Raw genomic sequence first — 26,590 nt, forward strand, 5'->3', positions numbered from 1 at the left:
TCCAGTATCAAAGTTTGGCTGGGTTGCTCAGGGCCTGTCCAGTCCGGCTCTGAACATCCCCAAGGATGGAGATCCCGCAGCATCTCTCAGACTCCGCTCCAGCAGGCTCAGAAGCGTTTCCCAACACCTGACCATACCCGGCTTTGTTTCAGCTGGTGTCCTGCACCCCTGCCCACCCTGAAACACCCCAGGCAGCAGCTGGGCAGAGCAGCGCTACATCTCTTCTGTCTGTCTTACCGTGTTGTAGTCCAGCCCTGCTCAGGACAAAGCTACACAGTCTCTCACTCATTCCCCACACCCTCCAGTGGGACAGGGAGAAGAACTGGGAAAGAGAAGAAGGCAAAACTTATGGGCTGAGAAAAAAAAAAGTTTAAGAGAAGAACAGAAGAAAAGTAAACAGAGATGGAAAACAAACAAAAAAAACCCACAATGACAGCATACCCTTAAGCACATAACTCACAGCACAGCAGCTCAGGGGGGATCCTGGTGCCCAGCTCCCTCCAAACCCGCCCCTCAGCCCCAGCAGCCAAACCCGCCCCTCAGCCCCAGCAGCCAAACCTGCCCCGCAGACCCAGCCCCACTTTATCCCCTGAGCAGGATGGCCCTGGGATGGCCCAGCCCTGGGGCTCATTTGGGTAATTAGCTGTCCCAGCTGTGGGCTAATGAGGAACCTATCCCAGCTGTGTCCCCAGCCCCAGGGCCACCAGCCCCAGCTCCTCTCCCAGCTCCAGTGAGAATTAACCCTGTCCTAGCCCGAACCAGGACACCCCGCTTGCATGGCATCGCTTCTCCCCACCCAGGGGCCATCATGCCTCTCTTTCTAAGTGCTCCCATTAAGTCTTCATCCATTTCTGTAATACACAGATTATGTAAAGTAATAAGGAACAACTAATTCAAAAGTGCTCTAATAGCTTTCTGATAGCCCAAGATTAGGGCTAGTACATACCATAAAGTTCTCTCTGGCTGCTTCACGTATCTGTTACAATGTTATTCAGAGGATGAGCTGTACTGAAAAAACACATCTGTGTGCATTGATTTCTCTAGCAAATCTTGCATCTCCTAATTAGCAGATCTCGATTAGTAATCAGGGAAACCTGAGTAGTAAAAGCCAAGGACCTCTTTGCTGCCCCTCCTTGCTGAATCTGCATGTTCCCTGTGCCCAGCGGTCCCTGGAGCCACCCAGGACACCGAAACTCCAGGTGTGTTGATGGGGATGGAACCCACACGACGGCGGGGACTGCACGGTCCAGGCGCCTGTGGAAGGAGGATGCCCTCCCTTGGCCCTCGTGGTTTACTTCTCAGTTGGCCTTAAGTGAGACAAAGCAGAGCAAATTAATTCTGCAGGAATAATCAGGAACTGTCTATTAATACGCCTAATTTTCACTGATCGGAAAATAATGTTATCTTGTCCAAGGATGCCCTTCTTATTTAAGCAAGTCTTGTCTTCTACAAAGACTGTTCAGTGAAACCATCTGTGACTCGTTGTCAGAAGCACTTTCTAAGCAAACCAGGGATTCCCACCTGCTTTCCAGTTGGTTCACAGTGTGGTGTAGCCAAAATGCCGGTCACACACTTCCACTGCGAAACAGAAATGCAACGAAAGATGTCGTTAAGTGTCATTGTGTTGTCATGAACTGCAAGGTCTGCAGGCTTCCATAAAACAGCATTTCTGATCAGGAATGAGACCATCGAGGACGGTTCTCATTTTGAAAGCTTTTTTCTGGTTACAGTAGGCTCACAGTTTCTTTGATGACTAGGACAGAACTGAAGGAAGTGCTTCTGTCAGTAAGACTGATGCTAAAATGCTCCCAAGCTTGAGAAGTATTTTATTGGTTAAAAAAAACAAAAACCAACCAAACTCCAAACAAGCGGAACTAGGGAGATGAAAGTAATTCTTCTGGTTGTGTTTAAACTTGTGCTCGGCTATGGGTGAGGTTCCTTCTCTCTGAAACTCCGAGTTAAGAGTTCAGGTGATAATGTTATAAAAATAATAACAATTGTTCAAACCACTCATAGCGTAGGTTCAGCCCAACTCCCCGCGAAGCCTTTTGTACACAGTCCTGTGTGGAGGAACATCGAAGGTTTTGTTTCCTGTGGAACGTGCTGTACGAAGCAGCCCTCAACGCACCCCGCACCCGCGAGCTCCTGCCCAAAGCACATGGCAAGGGCAGGGACCGCTCTGACCCCTGCACAGTTGGAAATGGGAAAGGATTCACTGAGCGTTTCCTCCAGAGAAAGGGAGGCCATTGCTCCTTCCAGAGACCCGTTGTATTTCTGAATCGCTGCGCCGCAGGAAATGACCCAGTATTTGCTTTAAGATATCAGAAATGTATTTTCTCTTCAGTGTGGTGTGAAATTTCAGGTTCTCATTTCCCATTCATCTTGTCTAAAACTGGTATTAACCAGTGTCTACCGATGCTATTTTAAGATGCTTCAAGAATAAAAGAAGTTTCTTCTGTGGTACGCTGAATTTCAGTGTTCGCCAACTATCTCTGTCAGAGTATTCAAGAATATGGTTTCATTTTGCTTTCTTGAAGAGCTAAGCAAGAACGTACAGCTATGCTCATGGCCTAAACTGAGCTAATCTTGGCACTTCCTCTACACTTCATTCCCATTTTTTTTCCCTGAAACCAGGTTTCTAAAACCTCTCTGTTTGACAACCCGGTGAGGGGGAGAGGCAGGCAGCACAGCATGGCGACACGTACCACGGCGCAGCGGGCCTGGGGCCGTCCCCGCTGTCCCTCCATGAGCCTGGGGACATCCTGACACCAGCGCAGCTGAAGAGCCACGGTTTGTTGTGGGGATGGGGTGATGCAGGGCAGTACAGGAGAAGGTGCTCGGGAGCTGCCCTGGCTGCTCCGTTTGCCGTGCCGGAGCACGCCGGGAATGCGCAGGTGTTGGGTACCGACGGCGATTCACTTGCGCCTGTTCCTGGGGGTGACGTCGAGCGACAGGCCAGGCCATGCCCACCGCCAGCCTGTCCTTCCGGGGTCTGATGAACCCAGCCTTTCGCATTTACAGTCTCCAAGGGCTGAAAACGATCCCTGATACAAATAATTTATCTGAGAACTTCTGAGAGACAGATTTTCTGTTCTTTTCTTTCCTTGTCAGAACAAAAAAAAAATGATAAATTGGAGAAATTTGCTTATCTGCATAACGTTCCCATTCCTGCTCCACGAGCCTTTGCTGCTGAGGCAGGACAAGTGTTTCGGAGTCAGTGCCGGCCTCTGGGACCGACAGAGTTTATCTTTCGCGGTGACACCTCCTTTTATCACAGCCAGAGCAATGCAATTGCTCAGCATAAAGATCTGCTTCTTGCCTGTGCCCAGTGCTCATCGCTGTCAAAGTATCTTGGCTGGAGAAGGCTGGTTTTGATTTTTACATGAATTGTATCAGCCGACGCTTGAACATCCTGAATCGGCGGGCTCATTTTTCATCATCCTAACTCCTTTGCGGAAATTCTGACAATGACAGTTTCTTCTGAGCCAGAGGAGGGGGCTGGAGAGGGAATGGCTTCTGTGCTCTGTACAGATCTTAAATTACTCTTTCTGAAGGCAGGTGATGAAACAAGAGCATCAGCATAAGCAAAGAGCAAATAAGCATAAGCAATAAATGCTTAACACAGTGCGGTTGTCTTTGTGTCACTGTTGGTTGTACATGGCTTGAATTTTAGAAAGATGTGAGGAGTCACGTGCATGAATACCACAGTAGGCATGGCAAACCATCAGTTTAGCTTGAAACTTAATTAAAAACTCACAAAACCCAAGCGCTTTTCTCAGCATGGCCCTAATCCATCAAGTGCATTGAAATAAACAAAAATATTTCTCTTGAACTCGGAAACAGCCCCAGAACTCATAAGCATTTGCCTAACCAAGTATGAAAACAAAAATTACTTTTACATGCCTATAGTTTACCCAAAGAGTACTGTGTGAGTTTGGTCCAGTATATCTTAAGACAGACACTAAGCAATATTACTACTTTCTAGTAAAGAAAACATGAGTTTTGATCCAAGAAAATGACCATTATAGCAAGAAATGACCAATAATTCCAAGCAGACATAAATCAATTTCAGAAGCGCTAACTTCTCCCCATTTTCTGATTCCCGAGGACACAGGTGAGCCGAGGTGAAGCACCCAAAACAAGGACGGTGTTCAGTTCAGCCCTTCCTCCAGCGGCAGCAGGAACGCTCCCGTCACGTCGCTGCAGGCTTGCACACGGCAGAGCGGCGTGGCTGCGGAGCTCAGGACAGCCGCGCTCCCTCCGGGTGGCCGGCTAGCTCTGTCCCGAGCCAGGAGCTGCTTTTGGCCTAAGAAATTATCTCTATTTCCCCAAAAGGTGTGACAGTGCTTTATTAATGGACTACCTTCTCCTAATGACAGAAAATTTCCTCTTTCCCTAGCCCCTCAATATTTGTCCTGGTGATTTTATTCTAAAAACCACATTAAAGATGAAGATTTCACCTCTGGCTGAAGAAGTTGGTACTACAGGTTGCTGGAGGCTCAGAAAGCACCTTGAGGCATCGCTGCTGCATGTCCAGCTTGCTCCTCTTCCCCTTGGCACCAGCTCTTGCCCGCAGCTGGGACGGGACAGTGCTGGAGACAGAGCAGAGACAGCACGGAGAGCTGAGGCGGGGACGCCGGGTCTGGGGAGGCACTGCGCTGCCGTTACTTTGAGGTAACCTTCTCTAATTAATAGGATTAGCTTTGCACACGTTCAGCTTTCTGTGAGTATCCCAGTTAATGCACGTACACATCAGAGTGCTCGTAGAAGCAAGGAATCTTCAATGAATATTGCTGGGTATTTCTGAGATGGGATAATCTTAATTAATAATCTTGAATATTTATATCTGGGAGCCGCTCCTGAACTTCTCTGGAGCCTGATCTAAAATAAGTTGAAGGACGAGCACATATTGCTTTCACAGAGGCACAAAGAAGAATAGAAAAAGCACTAATCTACTCCAAACAAATCCGGTTTTGTAAGTACAGAAGTTATTGAAGACAGAGAAATTATCTAGCAAGAAAAGAGTGCTAGAAGTATTGAAGGAAACTGACCTTATAACCAGAAATTTGAGAGCAAGGAACAATGTGGAGATAAATGGGCGCAATACAAAGCCTTCCATCAGCCCAAGTTGTACAAAAAGCCTCCCAGTGTTACATGAATGTAGATTAAGTAATGACAGAAAAACATCCTTGGATACACTATTCCTGTAAGCTTTTTGTGCAGTATCCTTGCATCGTTATGAGAAGATTGTTGCGAGACATGCCTGCCTATTTCCTCAGCTCCTTACTGGCTCCCAGATAGGCACAGCCCCCGTTGCAGCCCTGGGTCACTCTTCCCTAAACTTCAAGGAAACGAAGAATAGAAACCCTGGGTCTTGTCTCTGCTCTCGGCTCCCACGGAGCGCTCTGGGCACAGCTCCACGGGGCAGACAAAGAGCTGCCTCAGACGCGCGTCTCCCGGCGCTGCCCTTGGCCTGCGTTGTCTGCAGCCCAGCGAGCCGCACGCTCACCACGCGCGGAGCCGGCGGCTTTCCTGGTATTTCACACGTGCGTGGGCAGCTGTCCCTGACCCGAGCTCATCACCCACCAAAAGACAAAACAACAAAGATGCTGGTGGCATTCGTGGTGCAGGTTTGAGCCGAGATGAGTACAGGAGTGCTGCACACATCACACTAGAAAATGTTTTTCTGGCAAAGTCCGTTTAGAGGGAGGACGTGAAAATTTGCTTTCACCAGAGCTGAGAGCAAGAGGAAATACCACAATAATTTTTCTGCAGATGAAAATGGTTTTACAGCGATTTGCAAATGTGGCATAATTAATTCTGCAAATGAGTCTGCAGTTACAGTATGTCCAATCTGGCAAACTGTGGGACTCTCAGCTGAGTTGCGGTTCTTGCCTCCTCATGGTGTTAGAGTGTGTGTCGGGGTCATGCTGGTGTTCTCACCTTGTTGGGGGAAGACCTACTGAAACAGAAATCTCCAGATTCATCTCTGATCTCGCTAGTCAGAAGCTCTCGATGGTGGGATGAAGCTGTCTTTGCAGGCTAATCATATTGTTATCTTATTGGCAAGGCTGCAGGCAACAGATGAGATCAAAAGGATTCAGGCAGATGAATGCTTTGATCCAAACCTCCCTACGCGAGCGCCGCCATCGCGCTGCGCTGGGAGCCTGGCTGTGCCCGCGGAGACGCCCCGCGCCCCACCGCCGTGCACAGCGCTGGCAGTCAGAGCGGGGTCGCGGGACGTCGCAGCCTCCCCTGCACGTTCGTTTTGCTCTCTCCCTTCAGGGTCCATTAGACCGAGCTCAGCTTCTCCTTCCCGATCCCCTTCTGACATGTTTGATGGAGCAAAGTGTCTGTTCACAAAATGGAGTGTACTTCAGTTGGTAGTAACACCTGTCCAAGAAAAGATATTCCCTTTGGCAAGGTGCCTTATTCAGTCTTGCACTGCAAGGGACACAAAATCTGTGCCACATCTCTCCTGAGAAGAGGAGGGACGTGTTTCCTTGGCAAGCCTCCCCACTGCCTCTGCGCAAGCTGTGCCCGGCTCGAGGAGCCGCGTCCCACCACGCTGATGTGCGCAAAGCCACCGCCGCGCAGCCGGAGCCGGTCCCTGCCTGTGCGGGGCAGCCACCCCCAGCTCGGGGCCTCCATCTCCCCTGTGCTCTCCCGACACCCCAAGGGGGTGATGCCCGGTGGCGAGCTGCAGCCCCCAGGCCAAGCTGGGCTCCTCCACCCCCGCTCCAGCCTCAGCACCTCATCCCTTCCAGCTGACGCTCGGCACCCCTCCTCACCAGCCTCAACATCCCGCGGAGTCCCATGCCTTTCCCCAGCCCCTGCTCTGCCTGCCTTCTGCAGCTCTCTCCTCCTCTGTGACACACAAATTTCTCATCGTCTCCCCCTCCCCTCGCCCATCACACCTGCGCGTACCCTCTCTGATCCTCCACTTCACTTCTGCTGCTCCTCTGCCGTGCCCTTTGCTCCTCACACTTGGCTGGTTTTTGCATTAAAATAGCATGCTTTAATATTTTTAAAATACTTCTGTCCCTGATCCTCCTGATTTGCCTTCCCAGCCATAATTCATCCTGCTTTCATCTGGAAACTTATTTAACATGCTGTACAGATTGTCTTGCATCCACTTTATCCTGCACAGTTACCAAACACTCGTGGAGCCAGCACCCACCCATTCCCAGTTAGCTCAGTTCCCCAAAAAGAGAATGTGTGGAGGAGTCCTCCTGTACAACACCCACGTTTTGGGTGGTCAGTCCGAGAGCGCGGAGGAGTGTGGCTATGCACGTCCCACGAGCCCGTCCCTCCAGTATATTCATTAACTGGTCATAACCAAGCTCAGCACGCGTCGGTCTCGTACAGCGCTCGCACCTACGCTGAGCAGCGCCTAGAGCTGTTTGGTGGTAACTGATGTTAGCCACACACAAACTCCTCCCAGCAGAGTCTTCAATAAACCCTTCTCAGCTGAATCTGAGCTCACTCAGCTGCCAGCCCCCTTCCCTTGTACCAATTATGAAACTAAAACCCAAATGAATAGATTCAGATGTAATTTATATTTTTTAAATAATTTACGCACTGCTTGGACATTGCTGATGCCTGCTGATGTGTTACAAGGGAAGAACCAGGCTTATGTGTTAGTTTCCCAAGTCAGAGAAAAAATAATTCTGCTCTGGAGTAAGAAAAAGAATTAGCAGGGGCCTCCCATCATTCGCTTTTTAAAGCATCCATTGAGTCTCAGAGTCGTTCAGCAGCACGAGTGAACGTGCTGCCACACTGAGGAGATGAGAGACCAGTTCCCCCATCCCTCCCACTTTCAGCATCCCTGTCCGCTCCTCACGCCTACGAGAGCCCCTGGCAATGGGCAAAAAGATGTCACTGAAAGTCTGGATGAAGTACCAGCGCAAGCGCAGCAGGAGCTCTGCGTGGCCATGACGACAGCCGGTACCCGCAGCAAGCAACTTCTTTGAAAGCTGCAGCCCATTGAAGTCTGGTCAGTTGTATCAGACTCCGAAGAGGAGGAATCTCGAGTGTACATCTGAAATGTTCAGTAGGATAGAGAGCTGATAATCAAATTTTTTTTGCCAGGTATGCAAATTAGAGCAAAAACAAATTTCTAGACTAAGGGCTTACAAACCTTGGCACCCAGGACTGCTCTCCCAGAGAGGAGCCCAACGCTTGGACACAGAGCGAATAATTAAAACGCTTAAACAACCACTACAGAGGTGTGAACACACTGCTGTAATTACACAGCTGTTAGCTCACTAAAAGGAGGAATTTAATACAATTACAATATTTACAATTCTGCACACTAAAAACCAAAGCAAAATTAGAGGTTTAGGAGCAATGCAAACAGCCCTGTCTCCTCTCCAAACCGGCCTTTGCCTATCAGAGCTCACAGAACTCTTTTGCAAGAGGCATCATACTCAATGTTCCCCCTTCGAACGATTGAATCCAGAACTGAAAACAGCACCAGCGGCAGAACGATCCCTAGTGACTTTTCAAGTGGCACATTTATCCCAGGGGTGCAGTGCCAAGTTCTTGGGATAAGAAATCAGAGGGGAAAGGGCTGTGGGACGGAGGAGGCTGGACCAGGAGCGCGGGTGCGGGAAGGGAACGCAGGCTGAGGCAGTCAGAAGAGCTGGGAGCGATGAGCAGCGCATTTGGCGTTCAGCTGCACAGAGAACAGCGAGGCACCCCAGATGTGGCACGCGTCCCAAACGCCGCTGGCCTGGCGCTGAAGGCACGAGCTGTTTGGAGTAGGCTAGGCTGTCTCCCATTTCATACAAGATCCGACTCTGGTGCCGCGCGGTTCACAGACAGCAAAGCACTCTGCTGCCTGGAAATGCCGGTGAGAGGGAAGAGCAGTACAGTCCCAGGTAAGTAAATGGGAGGACGGCGGATGGCACTTAGCTGCGCAGAAGGGAGCCGTGCCCATCCCGGTGGAACCGGCGTTTCCAAGTCACCGGTCAGGCGTGCGGCTGCTGGCCCAGAGCTGGAGGAGCACTCTCGACGCTCCCAGCTGCCCACGAACCACCGAGACCAGCTCTGCTCGGTCCCAGCCCCTCAGCACAGCCTCTCCCAGGGCTAATAGGAGATAAACGCGCAGTTAATGTCATCAGCGTGCTGGAGCCTGCCTGAGTCTGTGCGCACCCATACCGCTGCACGCATCCCCTCCGCCAGCACAGCCTTTGGGTGGAAACTCAGCCACAGCTCAGCCGGAGCCTGGAGGGTACCCCCACCCAGCCCGGAGAGTACCCCTACTCAGCCCGGAGGATACCTACCACCCAGCCCGGAGGGTAATCCCCACCCAGCACGGAGGGTAACCCCCACCCAGCCCAGAGGGTACCCCCACCCAGCCCGGAGAGTACCCCTACTCAGCCCGGAGGATACCTACCACCCAGCACGGAGGGTAACCCCCACCCAGCCTGGAGGTACCCCCACCCCGGGCTGCAGCCCTGCCACAACACTTCTCTCTTTCACTGTGCAGCCCCAGGCCGTCTCCAGCCTCAGAGTTTGCGTTCATTCAGAACGAGCGCTTTTTCTGTCTGCAAAGCTCAGTCTCAAAGCCTTGTCTTCAAGCAAATGTTGGAACTTTTTCAACTCCCTAAGGAAACGTTTCATCTTTTTCACTTTTCCCCTATTTTTGGAAACAAATTCACTGCTATATTTCATCTGAATTTACATGCAATTTCACTGCACCTGAACGTGTATTTCTGTAATTAATGAATTATTTCATAAAAAAAAAATTAGACCAGATATTGCCAGGAGGAGTAGAAATGGTTTAAAAAAGAGTTTTTAATAGAGTGTTTTTGACTAAATCTTTGCATCCGCTGCTGAGCTACAGGATTTTGTGGAGGTGGGGTGGGGAAGTTGCCTACACAGAACAGGGACTCTCTGGCATTCGTGCACCACCAAGGTTATTTGTTTTGTACCTCTGAGGGTAAGCAGCACGACTGTGATCCATTAGCAATGTGGATACCAAACTGCTCAACGTTGTCCCCTCAGGGTGGGAGCTGGGCACCCGGGGAGCTGGTCCTGCGTCGCTGAGTAAATCCTTCGGACAGAAGGGAAGACAGGGAGGACCCAGGCAGGGCCAATGGTATTTATTAGAGATGTTTCCGTCTAATGCTTAAAACTGCTTTTGCATCAGCCGGCTGCACCACTCCGTACTTGCCAAGCTGGCTAAAAGGTGAGGGAGAAGACAAGGGACCTCCCGAACACTTCTCCTCCTGTTTGCACAGTGAAAGGCGCTCGGAATTGCACTCCTTCCTCACTTTCTGACCCCAGAACCCACCCAGGAGACGCAAACAGTAAGGAGCAGTGGTCAGACGGTGAGCATCACTAAACATAATTGGCAAAGATGGAGGGACAGAGGAATGTGAACAAACCATTGGGATTTACCACCAGCCCAAAGTGCATGGCTCGGTATAAAATAAACTATTACCTGCACGGTAAACTGAGGAAAAACTGGAACTAGAGCTTGGGCACTATGGTAATTACCTCTACTCTAATAATAGTTACTAATGAAAAAATAAAATTAATTGCACTCTAAAGGTTGCACTTGACTTAGATGAAGTGGATGATGTAGATAAAGGGTCTCTACTACATCACTCCGTTCCGAGTACATAGTACAGGAAATCAATTAATCTCCACCAACATTTGTTCTTTCCAGTGTGAAACAGCTTTTATTAACTCATTGTGAGTGGTCGGTCACTGCTCACTCTGAAAGAGCGTTTCAGATTTAATGAAGCACCATTCTTTCTAAACTGATGTTGGAAAAGTGACAATGACAAATTTTGAAGCTGAATTACTTGGCATAGATGACCAGCTAATGGAATACCTTCCTCATCCTAATTATTTAGTTCCTGCCCTGTTATTTTTCCCCAGTTAAGCATTAGTTGTCCGACTTAGGCTATGAGGCCAGGAGGAAGCACACCATTGTCACTTAGCAATAAAAATATTTGCACGCAAAATGTCACTTTGGTACAGGTCATAGCCATCTAATACTTGTTTGATCCTTTCTACGGTCTTTAAAATGTTTGCAATAAACCAGAGCCCCACACAGCTCAGGGCAGATCCTCCGCAGCAGGCGAAACAGGATGGCAGAGAGCGCCTGGCGCTATCCCACTGGAGCTCGGTGCGGAAGCTGGGCACGGGGTGTGTGCTGGGTGTCCCTGCCAGCTGCGGGAAACACCCATTCTCTTCCAGGCAGCAATGAGCACACGGAGCAAAAACTGAAATACAACTTTTGTACTCTTGATTAAAAAAAAAAATTCATGGGCCCATGTCTGTTGGTCACTGTTTAAGGACTTCACACCAGCCTGAGCAACTGCAGCAGGAGACAAGCTGAGCAAGGAGGGAAGCTCCCCGTGACTGCACTTGTTTTCTTTTGTGTTAATTTTCTCAGATCATTCCAAATATCACTGAGCGTTGTGTCCTCAAACAGACACGGTTTTGTTCCATAAGAACAAAAGTCCAACCCCTGTTAGTTGCACTACAACCCCCAAAGAAATAGCTGTGGACGAGATCTGAGGAAGAGCAGGTCAGCTTGTCTCACCTCTGCAGGTACGCGATGCCAGTGAAGCCCCAGTGGAGCTGCTGGGCACACCAGTGCTGGGAACTGCGTGGTGGGCTTCCCCTGGGCTGCGTGGGAATGACATCATGAGGGCAATGAGCAGGCAAACAGGGCTGACTTTGAAAGAGGTGTTTATACCTTTCCACCTTACCGGTACTCATGGCTTTCGCCTGCCGGAGCTGCCCTGTCCCCACCGGAGCCGGTCTCACCACTCTGAAGGTGGGTAACTTTTTAAGCATGAAGTCAGAGGGTTCATGGTTACGGTGGTGAAAGCTGGACTATGGCACAGCTGCTCCAGCTCAGGGGGAGGGAGGCGTGTCTGAACCTCCTTTATGCCTTTTAAATGGCATCATGGCACTGCTTTATTTATGGGTTTTTTTTTTAGTTCCAAGTCTGTCAGTATTGATGATGTCCTCCAGCTTTATCTTCTGTGGGTTAGCACTGTTTGGGAGGTCCGTGTTGGAAGAGCAACACCATGCTTGTGAACACGAACGAGACATACAGCTTCACTGACCCGTTTCTACATTTGTAGCTGAAACAGTAAACAAAATACTAAATAATTCAGCCCCCACAGTCATGGGCATCCACTAGCTCCCAGTCTGTCTTTTCCAATGGAAAGCATGTGGTTAATTCTCAGTGTTGCCGGTTATGAACCAGAGAAAGCGATCTGGGCTCCTCACGCGAGAGGGGGCTACCAGAAGAGATGGGAGAAGCTGCAGCAATACAGGACAAAATGCATTAGCCTTCCCAAGAGAGAGCTCAGCAGTGGTAGGAATCACACATGGTGAAGTACTTTTATGAAGAGTCAACTCCATGGTTTTGAGCAGCGACTTGTTCTGAAGATGATCTCTACACATGCTGCGGAGTTAAAGGCTTCATACAAGTGAGAGGAGAGAAGTCAGCAGTTAACACCTTATAAAGATGGCTCGAGATAGGGAGAGGAAAGCAGGAATTAAAAAACCAAACCTTGTGTAAAGGTTAATTAAAATATTAATAATGCAAGGTTTCAATTATTCATGCACAAATAAAAAGAAGTTTAGTGGTAGACACACACTGAGCATTAGCGCGGTGGACATGACTTTGGGATGGAGGAGGAGCAAAGGAAAGCTGTGACTCTGAGCACAGAGAATTACCGTGGAGCACAGGAAATGCTGACAAGGCGATGGGGTGCGAGGGGATGGCGAGCGCTTGGGGAGAGATGGCCATGAGGTGGGCGCCGCCATCTGGGAGGCTCCTGCTCCAGTCAGCTACAGTCCCGTGGGTCTGCAGCAGCCCCCATGGTCCCCTCCCTGCAACACGCTCCAGGCTCAGATGCCAGGAGTGCTGGCTCGTCGTCTGAGCGCAGCTGTGCCAGCACGTGTGAGGGGCATGGGCAGGGCAGGACGCACAGACGTACGGCCCGCTTCCATCAGGGTTACAGAATTGCTTCTGCCGCTGTGTCCTGAAGGGCTCGTGGCAGCGCATGGAGCCAAACTCCGGCTTTGGCAGTGCTGTGGTACTGCCATGGTGAGCGCACACCAAAAATGATGGGGTTTATGCTCGTATTTCATAGAATCAAAGAATCTCATTTTCATAGAATCATATTGGTCTATTCTCAGATGTTCGTCACTTCTTGTCATAAATGATTGTATTTGCCAATGTCTATTTGCATTGCTATTAAAAAAAAAAAATCAAATTGCTAAGAAAAGCATGCTATGAGGCACCTTCATTTTGGTAGCCACCATATTTGACCCTCAAATACAGAGTTCTTGTACAACTGAAAAATCCCATAATGTTTTTACATCCTTATTTTCTACAGAGCATAGAATCGTAGAATCACAGAGCAGCCCAGGTTGGAAGGGACCTGGAAAGCTCATCTGCTCCAATGGGAAAGGGAGCCTGGATGAGGTAATCTGGCACTCTGTCCAGCCGCACATTGAAAACCTCCAGTGATGGGGACTCCACCACGTCACTGTAAAAACATTCTTACTTATATGAAGATGAAACCTCTCCTGGTACAACTGGTACCCATCACCCCTTGTCTTCTCCATGTGGCTCCTTGTGAAGAGAGAGCCTCCATCCCCTTTGTAGCCACCGTTTAAGTGCTGGAATGCTGTGAGGAGGTGCCTCCTGAGCCTTCTCCTCTCCAGGGAGACAGGACCTAACTCCTGCAGTCTTCTCCAGGGTTCTCCAGCCCTCTGGTCATCTTCATGGCCCTCATTCGGACCCTCTCCAGTCTGCCTGCATCTTTCTTCACTTGTGGGGACCAGCAGTGCGTATGACCGATGAGGCCAGGGGTCAGCCAAGCAATCCTGCTTTCCAAGCTGAAGCCCCAGTGTCCTTAGCACGACTCTGCAAGGTTTGTCATGCCGTTGTTTGTGCTTGCTGTGACCTGCTGGAACATCAGCTCAGAGCCTGCTGGCTTTGGACACGCACGCAGCAATTCCGACACATCTCTCTATGCGTGCCCCCGCTGCAGCGTCTCTGTGCAAGTACTCGGTTTCGGTGTGGCCATAATTATATTCTCAGTTTCTCTCTTTAAGCTGTCTTTGACAAGTCATTTATATTTTGCCTGCTTTCATGAGCTTTTATAGTGAACGAAAGTTGGCAGGTAATTCTCAACTATCCTACTTGTCTCTTGTCTGTCTGATGATTGATTTCCAGTGGGAGTAAGTTTTGATATTTGAAAAGATCCAGACTATTATTATTGAAGCTGTGAGTTGTGTAATGGAAGTATCTGTCTGACAAATCCAGAAGGGTATCTGAGCAAAAGGCTCAAAGGCTTAAGGAAATTCTGGATCGTGTGTAAAATATTGTCCAGAGCATTGTCTCTAACATCAGACAGAGAACGGAGAGAGCCACAATGCCAGGAGAGTACAGCCGGGTTGAGGAAAAAAGAAGTGCAAATGGAATATTTCAAAAAAAGCCAGAAGAAATATTGGGTTCTGTGAAGACTGAAAGATATGAAAGACAATGGGATGAAAAGGGCCAATCCTGACCTATATATCCAGGCAAAATCCCCGCTGACAGAGAGGAAAAATGATGCCTCTGATCTGCACTTGATATTGAGCCTTTGGGCAGACAGAGCTGGCTGAATACTGCTGAAAAGGAAAAAAGTCACACAAACCCCAGCGGGGTCAGGGAGCTCGCTTCAGACATATTAGCAGCTCGCTTTGTGTTCAGCCGGGGCTCAAACTGCAGTTTGGGGACAGACAGACAAAAACATCCCACTGGGGGCCAAGACATTTGTGATGAGCTCAGGGATGGAGCTCTGCCAGGAGAAGCACTACCGGTGGGAGCTGGTCACCCGGCGAGGCTGCGGAAAGCTGGTTACAGGAGCACGCCCCGGGGTGCTCTGCCAAAGAGCTCGCTTCCAGCCCTGGAAACACTGTGTTTTCCTGAAAAATGAATAAAAGTTGCTGTATCGGTCATAGAAGCCTCCTGTCCTGGTTCTGGCTAGGACAGGGTTAATTCTCACAGGAGCTGGAAGAGGAGCCCTTAAATAACGTGATTCACCTCTGGTCACCCTGCAAGCAGTCAGACAGTTGGATGAGATGACCACTGTAGGTCCTTTCCGACTGACCTATCCTATCCTGTTCTTCCTCCTACCTCTTTCTTCCCTGACAGTACATGCTAAGGAAATCTTTGACCACATTTCTTCCCAGCCCTGTGCTAGGAGAAGGGACTGAGTGGACAACCATGTGCCAGCCTAGGCACTGGCTCTGCCATGCTGTGGGAAGGAGGCATGTCCCTTCTGATGGGATGAGAGCTGTGGGTCGTCTTTACCTAAAGACTTGATCACCTAAGCAAATTTGCAAATACTGTGTCTGAAGTGTGGTTTTTGAAAGTCGCCTACATTCATCCAGTTCAGCTGGGTTTCCACAGGATGGCAAACCCCCACATCTCTGACTCTCGTGAAGCTCGGAGACCAAGCCCTCACTCTGAAGTAGGACATGCTCCTCAACTAAATGGTTGCAAATCTTTTTGATGTGAGCAATACCTGTTCATTTCCCTGTGGATTTTTTTCCTCCTTGTATTCATTTTTAGAAATGCCTGAACTGTTTCCCATGGAAAAAAAATGCTAAACCAAAAGAGCCTGAGAACAGCAGTACTCCCTCAGAGAGAAGGTGCATCCAGCTCAATACCGGGTTTCCAAAGCAGCCATGTCTAAAGGAGAGCATACGACCAGTGCAAGTCTACTTCTGCCAGGGTCCTGGGGTGCTCGTAGGCCTGAGTGGCTGGGACCGGCCTCCCCTGGGACCCCCACCCACACCATCTCCCACCAGGGCCCAGGGGACATGGTGTCTCAGCTCAGCCCAGAGCCTTCAGTCCCTGCCTGAGCCGCGTTGTCGATGTGCCTGTCTCTGCCACGTCTCCTGGATGGGCCGGGGACCGGCACTGCAGAGAGCTGCCCTCCTGGATGGACCCTGCAGAGCCAGGTCGGAGCTCGTCAGGCACAGCTCCAGGCGTAACGTAGCGTAGCCATTCCATCCCATTCTGGTACCACTCTGGATGTACCTCGGTACGTGGCGGTTTCTATGGCTACCTCACAGTGATGGCACCTTCAGCAGCGCTGCTGCTCTCTCACAGAGCTTTACGGATCCTTACGGTCCTGTCTGTACAAACTACACTTGCTTGTACAAGGCAGCTTGGAATGCTTCAATGTATGCTTGTCCTAGGAAAACAAACCTCACCTAGACAAACCTTACCTGGCTCTCCTCTCCTTTGATGAGCTCAAGAATAATTATTTCAACTGTTTATATTTAAATGTTTCTCAGATTGTAACGTACTGTTAAATTAAAGCTACCCATCTGGTAGATCGCTGTCTGGATGTGCTGTCCATCTGGTAGGTTGTTGGTTTCGGGTCTCTGTAAGGATACTAACTTTTTCTCCTTTTTAATCCTGAGCAGAATTGGTGCAATGGTCCCTGCCTGCTCAGGGGCACAGCGACACTCGAGGCTGGGCCCCCTCCGGGTGCCTCCTGGGAGGGCTTTTACTCTTCCTGGCCAGAGCACATGTGTTCAAAAGACATTTCACTTTTAAACTCGCCCTTTGCTTTTGCACCCTGCGTAGTCTTAGTCCAAAATCCCGGCTGCTCTCTCACCCCTGTTCCCGTTCCGTCACCCCTGCGCTCTGGCGTGCGCGGGGCCGCTGCGCGCGCGCCTGTCGGCGGGTGTTTGTGGATGTGCACGCGCACAGGAGGGCACAGCGGCCGGCCGTCACCCGGGCAGGCGGAGGCGTTCCCCCCGAGAGGGGCCAAAACAGCAGCTATCGCCTTGGGAGACCCCGCACCGCCTGTGCCCCCCGGCGCCACCAGGGCCTCCTACACGAGCTGGGCTGCAGGTCCGACCCCCTTTATCTGCCAGACAGCGAAATAAAGCAAATTAACCCAATTGCAAAGCCTCGGCAGGCTTTTGGTTTCAGTAGCGCTGAGGACGATCGCTTCCTTCTGTAGAGGCAGGGCTTTGTGATGGCAATCGGGCATCACCCTGCCATTGTGGCCCGCCACAAAAAACGGGTTTCCCTGCTGTTTTCAAAGCCCCATCCAAGCTTCCCTTTGGATTGTCACAGTAGCTGTGACAATGGCCAGGAATTCACATTATTTCTCCCTTTTGTAGCCATCACCTCAGCTTTCGGACAGCGGCCGGGTAGCTCGCTGCCAGCCGCGTTCTGCGGTGCGGTGAGAGGAGTGTGATGAGTCGGCCCGGTCTCTGCCCCTCGCTCGCGGGCCGCTAAGGACAAACCGGCCCGTGATCTCAGTGCGACGCGGGGAAAACGCCAACAACTGTCTCCCTGCTCAAGGCCCCGCCGCTTTAACTGTACGGGTGCCTTTATTCCGCTGCCAGAGCTATCGGTGAGGCGGGTCACCGTAGCTCGCAGTGCGGGGCCGGCGCTGGTGCGGGCGGCAGGAACCCGCCGTGGGGCTGGCGGGGCCCGGCAGCTGAGGATGGCAGAGCCCAGGGGTGGTGGGGGGGCTGCGGGGTCCAGGGGGACCCCGGTCCGGCCCGGACAGCGGGGGCTCCCACGCGGCGCGGCTGCGCTGCGGGTACGGGGTGCCGGCTCAGCGGGGAGGGCAGCCCGGGCACGGCAGCAGCTGCGGTGCAGCCCGCCCGCGGCCCTGGGGAGGAGCAAGCCCAAAATACACCCGTCGTCCAGAGACCCGCAAGTTTCCGGAGAACGAGGAGGGGTCTGTTTTCCCACGACTGATGGATCCACGCACAGAAGCGTGCAGAGAGCTGCACCGTCATATTTAAACACGGTGAGAGATGCTGTAGGATATCTTCTTAGCAGACTCTTCTCTTTTTACTAATCAAGTCAGTGTGAATAATTCTGCCTGAGATTGTATTTGATTGTATTAGTGAATTATAGACTTGAAAAGTCCTTTCTTTTTAAGTCTGCAGAAAGCAGCAGCATTATTACTGAACTATTTTTAGAGAATTTTGCAGATAGCGTGCTCTGTTCTTTTACTGTTTCATTATAACAGGATTGTACGTATAGACCTCCAAGGAGAATGAGCTGTGCCCTGCACAGGTGGCTATGAGAGGTTTGTATGATGAGCAGGTATGTTTGCTGAGTCACAAGGCATTCACACCCTCTGTCTGCCCAACAGCAGTGGTGATCCCACGCCAAAAACACTGCCCCCACGGATGGTGCTGCTCCTGGCAATGCGGGAGAGGCGCGGGCCAGACCTGTGGCCGGCATCGAAGCCCAGGGCTCGTGGCTGTGAGCAGACCCTGGCCCGTGGCTGCAGCTTGGGAAAGGCGAGCTGCACGGAATTCCTGATCCCTGTGCGGGTGTCGTGAACTCACAGTCCTGATCTAGGGATTGCTCAGGCTGAGTAACGCAAGGGAAAAGGCAAAAGCAAGATTTAATGATTTCTGGTGTGACTTCCACTTCCAAGAATTTAGTTAAATCCAAACCTCTCCAGACAATTTCAAAGTTAGAAGAGGAATCCGAAAGTTCATGTGCTGCCATTCACAATGAGCGTTAAGAGAAATTCCTCTCGGTCCGGCCTTGCCAGGTATTGTCACCAGTGGTTGAGAAATACCGCCAGTAACTGGACAAAGAATAACCCTGCTCTTCTTTTCAGATCACCATTATATGCAATTGCGTTTTTGGTTTGGTACTTTTGGATCCCTAAAATAAAATTGAGCAGAATCAAAAGGGAGGTGTACTCCTAGGCTGCATGCTCGCTGATGAAGGAAGGAATAACTCCTACCTCCATCCTGCTCTGACTGCAGTGCTGCTAAATAAAACCCAACAGTGCCACTATAGTCTTAAAGCTCATAGACAAAATTGCATTTTTTAAATCACACATAACTTGCCTGCACTTACAATATACCAAATGGATGGGAGATGTTTTCTGCTCCAGTGATAAGGAGTGATTTATCCACCAAGCCTGAAGTTATAATTACAGGTGGAAGCTGAGGGAACGTGTGAAGTAGATTTCCATGTAACGTTAAACCTCAGTGGCGGTCCTTTGAGGCCACAGAGGTTTTAAGGCCATCGCAGAGCACAGCACAGCACCAGCTGTTAGTAAGAGTCACGGGGAGCTGCTCTCTTTCCAAGCGATTTTCCAGAAAGGGAGCAATCTGGGATGGCCTTGCAGCCCACCCGGACCACTCCAAACAGGAGTTCTTTATTTTCCCTTGGAGATTCGCCTGCGGTCTCCTGTAGCAAGTTATTGTGTGGGCACTGCCAGCACAGGTAAAGGGATCGCTTCTAGTCATTCCGTTAGCACCCAGCAAGACAAAAGTATTCTTGAGTTAATGAGGCATTTAATAACAAGCAACTAGTAACAACGCCATCGTCTTCACTCTGGTTCATGAATGGCAGCTTTGCCCGTTGGTTGCGTTGGCGCAGGGAGGCTGACCCTGCCCATCAGCACGCCGCAGCGGCACCGGCAGACTGTGCACCGTGCTGAGCCGTGTTCTCTGCCTTGCCCAAAGGACACCAGCCCAGCAGGGCCAGCAGCTAATTGCCTGCGTGTTGGGCCCAGAATTAGGCAAACAGCTAGCCTGGGCCACCTAAGTATGCCTGCCAGCAGCCATGACAGCATTCGCACCACAACCAGCATCTGAAGGGAGGAGGAAACAGAAGGACTGTGAGACTGAGGGCCGGCCTCCGTTTCGAGAGTGGTGACAGAGACAAGAGCAGGGTATTAAAGCATCACGTCAAGTAACAGTGCTGTCTTCATTCAGTCCGTAATCGGCTGAAACGTTGGCTCTTACACCAGTGACAGACCAAGAAATTTGTCATTTCATTCCCATGGCCCATCAAAGCGCTGGCAGGAGAAGCAACCACTGAAATGGTGGAATGTATTTAAAAAGTGTGCAAGCCTACATTACCTGCTGCTGGCAAAAATTACCCCAAAATGTGTCCATGCAATGTCCTGGCTTCATGAGAATCATGTGTCAGGTGAAGGCTTCCCTGGGGTTGCCCTGGGGCTGGGGCCCACAGTTGTGTCGAATGGCAACCAGAGGCAAAGGAAAACCAGTCTGAGTGTTTGCCAGCCTGTCTGCAGGACTTGGTGGACGCTTTTGTGCTGAGTGAATTAATAAGTTTTACTCTGTTTCCTCCACAGAAGGCAGATAAGAAGCCAAAAACCAAGAAAGAAGCACAGCCAGAACAGTCAACATGTTTGCTTTAAGGAGTGGAAACCATGGTTAAGTTTCTAGACCATGAAGCTGCAAGCTTCCTCAAATTAAATTAATTTAATGCTTTATACATTTCCTCCACAGAGATGTGGGTACTGGAATGTGAATTTCCAGATGAGTGCAGGAAGATCTGGCACCCCGCAGCACGGTACAGATGCCGTGTCTGCATCAGGGACAGCCAGGAGAGGGATGGCCGCTCCGGGCAGCGCCCAGCACCAGCAGCTTCTGGCTCCGGCCCCTCTGGCACCAGCAGCACCCCTTCCCATGGACCTGGCCAAGCCGCCGCCGTGAGTAGGTGGGGAGCTGGAGGCTGCAGGAGTCATCCCGAGGAGGGGCCTCTGCGGACACCCAGCGTGGTACCCGGCCAGCGTGGTGGCAGCGGCACTGCAGGCAGCCCGGGCTCCCATCTTCACCTCACTTCCAGCTTCGGCTCCTGCGAAAGGCTCTCTGTAAGTTCTTCACCAAAAAGGTTCTGTACCCCCATTCTCCAAATTACTTTTTAGTCATTTGGCCAACCCCAAATTCACCTTCTGTCAAATGTGTTTCCCTTGTGTCAAGAGCGCAATTCCTGTTACTCTGTTCCTCACACCCACTTTAGCCTAATAGCGTCTGTAAATAAGGAATTTGCATAACAAACTGTATTTATGAAAACCAATCGCACTCTGTGTGGGTGACCTTGTGACTTCAAACAAGCTAACAACCTTTGAAGTACTGCCAAGATGATGTAGTAGTACACCACCGCTCCTTCGGATGAGGAGGGACCCGACCGTCGGCAGCACAGGTACGCAGACCGGCCGCTGGGCGGTAGCGAGTCTAAAGAGCTGCTAACTGAGCGACATGGGCAGGCTTGCCTTCCCTGATTTATTGGCTGGATATATAAGCCCAAGACATTGGAAACAGAAGTTGGCTGGACTTCCCACAAAAGTAAAGGTGAAAGTGGCTGAATATGAGCATCGCCAGCCACAGCCTGACTGGGTACCACCCGCCCGCACTGGGGGAGCTCCTGCACAGCCCAGCCAGGCTCCCTGCCTCCTGCACGTCTGTGGCCCACGCGCCTCTCCTGACACATGTTCCCGTGTTAACAGAGCACAGTGCTTCTGAAAAGGATGAAAGAAAGGCCAGTGACCAATTTCTTATGTTACAGGAAGTTTCTTGCACTGTGACAAGATTCAAAAGCTGTTGTTACGAGAGGATGCTTCAATTTAGATTCTTGGAACACTCAAGTATTAGTGGCGTTGCACAAATAAAATACATCCAGTTTTGCCTCTCTTCTTCAGGAAAACTGAATTTGGTTGCAAAATAACTCACTTGAGGCCTGAGACTTTATTCATGTAGTCTCAACTTAAATTTAGTTTCTCCCACTGTGTGTTAACTCACAGGCCCTTTCTATTCACACGTTCCCGTTTCCATCTGTAAGCTACATTTCCCTTTCTTTTCTTTCTTTGTCACAAAAGTCCCCAGTCATCTTTATGAAATCTCTGAAATTGAAAAGTACTCAAACGGATTCTTCAGCAGTTACAGACTCTCCAGGGAAGTGACGCTAAGCTAGAACTCCAGTTAGGAAGGAGCTGGGCGCTGCTGTGCCCAGCCAAGGAGGTGCTGGGTTTCCATACGGGAGAGGCTGCACCCGATCCGCCGCCTGAAAGGAGCCTCCTGCACTCCGCAGGCAGATCAGCCACCGTCTGCCTCCGTCGGACCCTCCTGCAGCGCAGCAGGTAGAGGAAACCGCTGGAGACAAACACACATCAGGTCAGACCTGCTCTGGCAAGCTCGAAGTTTTATATCTCCTGCAAAACAGATTAATGACTAGAGCTAATCCGAAACTGTGCTTTCTCCCATGGAAATTTCGCATGGAAAAAACCCATGGAAGTAATTTCCATGAAAACCTTCCATAAAACCAAAAAGTTACTTTTTTCGGAGGTGAGAAGCAATTGCTGAATTGCCAGATTTCCCCCTATTCTCAAATAAGCTGCCCCTAGGGAGGTGTTTTCAAACCAGAGGTCTCCATTCTATGCAGAGCTGCAACACTTTTGAGCAGAGCCACAAGCCTGACAGAATTTAGTCTAATCCAATATTCACATGAAAATCCGATGTTGCACTAAATTATCAGCATATGTATGGGACTGTGACTGGGAAGTTTTGGAGCTCCCGCAGTAGGGAAAGCCCTGGCCCGTGCTGCTCCTCGGAGTTGCTTTAAGCCGCAGTTGTTGCTGACTGCCCAGTTCTGACTTGTGCCTGCAGGGCCCGGCTCAGCCTTGCTCAGCTCCGTCCCCTTTGACAGCGCTGGCGATCAGTTTTACAGTGTAAAATCTGGCATTTTGCAGATCTTTCAGTGAGCAATGCCGAAGGCATTTGGACAAGAGCAGCAGGGTGACAGCAATGCGGATCACGGCATTGGCGGCGCGGGATGAGCCAGCCTGAGCAGCTCCCATCGGCAGCAAGCGCTGCCCGGCAGCTCAGGCCACCACGGGAGGACCAGCTCCTGCTGCTGCTTGCTGTCCCCCACAAAGTATGTTTGTGTTTCGTGGACTTAAACATGCGCTGGAAAGCATGTGGAATAAACGGCATGGGTGCCTCTCTTTAATGCGTGCAATCAGCATCCACCACCCACCTCTGTGCGTTCTTTATTTCTTGTGATAACGGCCAGAGACCAGAACTTTAGTGAGACGTTTCCAAGCCTAGCCCAGGGCCTGGTGCTGATGCACTGTTCAGCTGTGATGCGCCGGAGTGGCTCCCACACTGAGTTGGTGTCCCTGTGCCTCCCACCCTCTGGGCTCGGCAGTTGCACGGGGCACGGCTGGCTCGGGAAAACGCCCCCGGCTCTGGGATGAAGACGCACTGACATCAGGCCATCACGGGCCAACTTATAAGGCAAACATCCCAGATATCCTGTACGCACCGTGGGGGGACCTGCCCTCTCCACGGAAAACGCCCAAAAGGTCACTCTCCTTTCAGATGCCCCAGCCAAGGGTCACTGCTACATAAATGGGCTTGAGGAGACTGTGGGCTGCTGTCATGCAATAACAGTGGGAAGCGCTTGAGCAAAAAGACTTAAATGTGCCTCTTCATAACAGTCTTTCCATTTTAAATGCAATCAACAAATTGCTCTTTCCAGTGAGGCAAGATGGAAGTACCGAGGAAACAGTAAATGTGCATTACTCACGACACATAACTCACTGAACAGCCCTGCAATTATTATTATTTCTGACAAGCCATAAATAATGTAGCAGAAGAAACAGTCCTGATGAGAGGAAAGGGATCCATGTCACTTCTGTTTATCAGCTCTGCCAGAAAGAGGAGTGTTTGACTGGGAGCCCCTCCAGGCTGTTTCCCCAGTGCTTCCCACAGAGGTGCTGGTGGGGCACTGGCCGGGGCTGCTCCGGGCTCCCTGCCTGCTTTCCCTGGGGCTGAAGAGGGGGTGGCTCAGGGACCCTTATCGACCTCCAACACCCAAACACGACGGATCGATTCCCCGTGGACGGCAAGCACCAACACTTGAAGGAGAGCGCCTGGCCAGGCAGTCCTCGCTACACTTTAGGACCTGCAGCCCTTCTCTGGGTGCATTTCTCGAGGTAAATAATTTCATATGTCTCGTGATTTTCAGGGTTTTACAGGAACAGTTTCCAAGAAATGGCCTCAGCCCTGAACCAGTTGGAAAAAGGCTTTCCTGAGGGCAGGAGGGCATCTGTGCTGCGCACCAGCGGGAACAGCAGAGCCATGGGGTCTTATGGTTTTGCAGCGCCCAGGAATGGAGTAAAATTCACTCCTTGGGCTTGGTAAGGACTTCTGCCAAGGAACCTAAAAGATTAAGAAATATGAGAAGTAAACCAAAGGATCCACCAGAGCGGCTAATGGAAGTCCTGTTGCGGGATGGAGGTGAGGAGGCCAGACCTGCAGACGGGCTGTCTCCAGTCCTTGCCCCACCAGCAGACCATCACTGGCAGGGGATGACCTGAGTTCAACGCACAGCTCACTGGCCCATGCCCTCAAAACATGACGCAAAGCTTGCTGGTGTGCCCACGTGGGGAAAGTGCCCCCAGATCCCTGAACAACAGAGCAGCCCAACCTGCTCACAGTTTTTTATTTTTTGAGAATGAGGATAACAATTTGGATGAATGAGGAGAAAGGTCAAGAAAATTTTCTGGCAGAAGAAGTTCAGGATTTCAAACTAATGTCTCATTTTGGGTTGGATAGGAGGAAAAAAAATTGCCTTTCTTATTCTTTTCCATTCTTTTTTTTTTCTAGTTTAATGAATTTCCATAATGAGCCTGCCTCATCTTAATTTTTTAAATCCACAAGTGAAACATTCATGTGGAGAACTGCAAACTCTATCACGCATAAAATGTCCTTCTTGACAACTGTGACATTTCACTGAGATGATAAAACTTTGGCTGAAAACTTTAGCCACTGGGCAAATGCAAGGTTTCTCTGAGCTTTGCTGAAAACCTGGAGCTAGCAGTAAATGACAGCCTTGCACTTACTGGTTATCTGGAACAGCTTAGCCAGTTCACCAATGAGAATCTCAAATATTTTGCAAAATATCAGACTTTTCCCAAAACCACTGTAAACTTCTTGCTTAATTTTGTGACATCAAATCCTGCCCTCATTTTTACCTCCTCAATTTTCCGTTTGCCCATGAGAGCACGGAGTCTCCTGCTGATAGCAAGCTGTGGTAAATTATCAGACATGTTTAAGATATAATTGTTAACTCTAACTGAAATAATTCTATAGATTCCTCCTGCATGCAAAGAGATTCAATCGGGAGATTTTATCTCTGTAACTATGTGATCTATTTCAAAGGCGTCAGCTAATCAGAAGGCTTTTAAAATGCCAGAAGCCCTGAGCGTGGCTGTGTGCCAGCAGCCAGCGCGCCCCGATGAGCATGCAGGCAGTGGAAAGACGGGATGTCCACCGCAGAGCACACAACCCCCCTGCCAGCGCGCCTGAAAGCTGCTTTGAGGGCAGACCGCCACGTCCTGTACGCTGCCGCCGGGGTTTCTCTGGGCAGCGACACCTGAATGGATACAGCAGACATGGAGGGGGAAATAGGAGGAACACACGTGCTCTCGTGCAATATGCATGGAAACTGCACGGTCCACGGTTCATCCCGGGTTGCTGCTGCTCCTGCTCCACGGCGAAGGACGGCTGTGGTGACTGTGACCAGGTGACTGCGTGGACCAAGGTGACCTGCGCTGAGCAGCAGCTGCTCTGCCTGACCTTCTGCGCATTGCTTATCTGTCACCCAGCCGAGCACCGAACGTGGCAGAAAAGGGTTCAAAATCAAACCATGCAATCTTACTCCATAAGGAAAAAAAGCGGGAAGATGTCTGCGTCCGTGCGGTACACATTCCTCTGTCAGCACAGCCATGGCATGAGGCTGCTTCGAGGGGTGATGCTTTTCTGTCTGTCCTTTAAACTTGCTCTGTGATGAGTTTTGGTGCGCTGCCTAGTTCATGCGTTGTGAGGAACAGTAGGTAATAATTCCTTATGCACCCCCTTCAGCCCCTTTTTGGATATCATCGTGCCGTGCAGACAGCTCTTGCTGCGGCTGCAGCATTTCAGCGCCAGTGGTTACACCTGGCACGAAAGCCTGTGGGCACTCCTGGTGCCCTGCTCTGCTCGGTTCCTAACTCTCAGTCATCCTCCCTGTGAGGGGGGACCGCAGCTGCACGAAGCCCACCGTGGGGTGCACGGAGAGCGGCGAATAACGCTGTCTGGGTTGGCTTCTGTTCTGGTGTAAATAGACTCTTGGGATCCTCTTTGCCTTCTGCTGTCCCCAAGAGCTGGACTGGTGCCAGGCATTCCCAGTGGCATGTAAAACACATTTTCCTTTATTCCTAACCAGAAATACGTAATTCCTAGTTATGCAGAGCAAACAGTTCCTTCCACCCTCCTCCTCGCCTTCTGGCAGTGTCAAACTTACCCAGTGGAAGGCACTCTGGGCCGGTTTGGGTAATGCCCACGCTGTGTCCCCACAGGTGACTGTGTTTTCCAGGTTATCCATGGATAATACTCACTGAAGGCACTGTCTGTGCTTTCTGTTCTCTTTCTTACCTCACTGATTACTCTCTCTCCCCAGATAGCCCACAACACTGTTGTTTCTTAAAGAGCCTTAGGACCTGATCAGAAACTTATTGAAATGCACGTACACCGCAGTAACCAGATCCTTTTAACAAATTTGTTGGTTTTCTTCTGAAAAATCTGTAAAGATGTGTCCCGGTTCCAGCTAGGACAGGGTTAATTCTCACTGGAGCTGGGAGAGGAGCTGGGGCTGGTGGCCCTGGGGCTGGGGACACAGCTGGGATAGGTTCCTCATTAGCCCACAGCTGGGACAGCTAATTACCCAAATGAGCCCCAGGGCTGGGCCATCCCA

This window comes from Chlamydotis macqueenii, chromosome 5 (assembly GCF_036417535.1).
Source record: "Chlamydotis macqueenii isolate bChlMac1 chromosome 5, bChlMac1.mat, whole genome shotgun sequence".
NCBI lineage: Eukaryota > Metazoa > Chordata > Aves > Otidiformes > Otididae > Chlamydotis > Chlamydotis macqueenii.